The sequence below is a fragment of the Nomascus leucogenys genome, chromosome 11 (assembly GCF_006542625.1).
Source record: "Nomascus leucogenys isolate Asia chromosome 11, Asia_NLE_v1, whole genome shotgun sequence".
In the NCBI taxonomy this organism is placed as follows: domain Eukaryota; kingdom Metazoa; phylum Chordata; class Mammalia; order Primates; family Hylobatidae; genus Nomascus; species Nomascus leucogenys.
In genome coordinates, this window is record NC_044391.1 from 22,941,211 (window position 1) to 22,941,828 (window position 618).

The window sequence follows — 618 nt, forward strand, 5'->3', positions numbered from 1 at the left end:
ATGTCCTACTGTGAGCAGGAAGGGAAGGATGGAATCATATTTGTGACCAAAGATGACCACAAAACTCTAAGCAATGTAGAGCTGGTGGCTGATGACCCCAGTGAGCCATACTCAGCATGGACTGATGCCGCCAAATGAAGACATTAACTGGAACTGCCCATGCCTGGGGGAATGGCCAGCGGCCCCTGTGGGGAACAGTTCAAGTTGGCCTTTTTCTGCTTCCACTATAGTGCAGAGGATCTCAAGGCGAAAGACTGTGTAGACCAATTCTAGGTCATGCAGGAATGCACGTAGAAATACCTGGACCTCTATCCCCAAGAGGATGAGGAGGAGGAAGAGGAGAAGTCAGCAGAACATATAGAAGAAACTGCTCCCACTGAGGCCACTGCAACCAAAGAAGAGGTGGGGACAAGTTAATGAAGGCCACAAGGCACCGGGCTCCAGTCCTTCCACTACAGAGTGATACAGGCCTTTTGCACAGTGACTTTCAGTCACCTCCTATTGGGAGAATCCACCCCCAATATTTGAAAGTAGGTTCTTTCTATTTTCCATGTGTCAGCTGGCTGAGAAATAAACAGAAAGAGTACAAAGAGAGGAATTTTACAACTGTGCCGCTGG

At 48.5% G+C, this 618-nt stretch overlaps 1 pseudogene; it reads left to right on the forward strand.

Annotated features, from left to right (window-relative positions):
* LOC100594388 lies at positions 1 to 417 on the forward strand (annotated as a pseudogene).
* Positions 418 to 618: the final 201 nt, after the last annotated feature.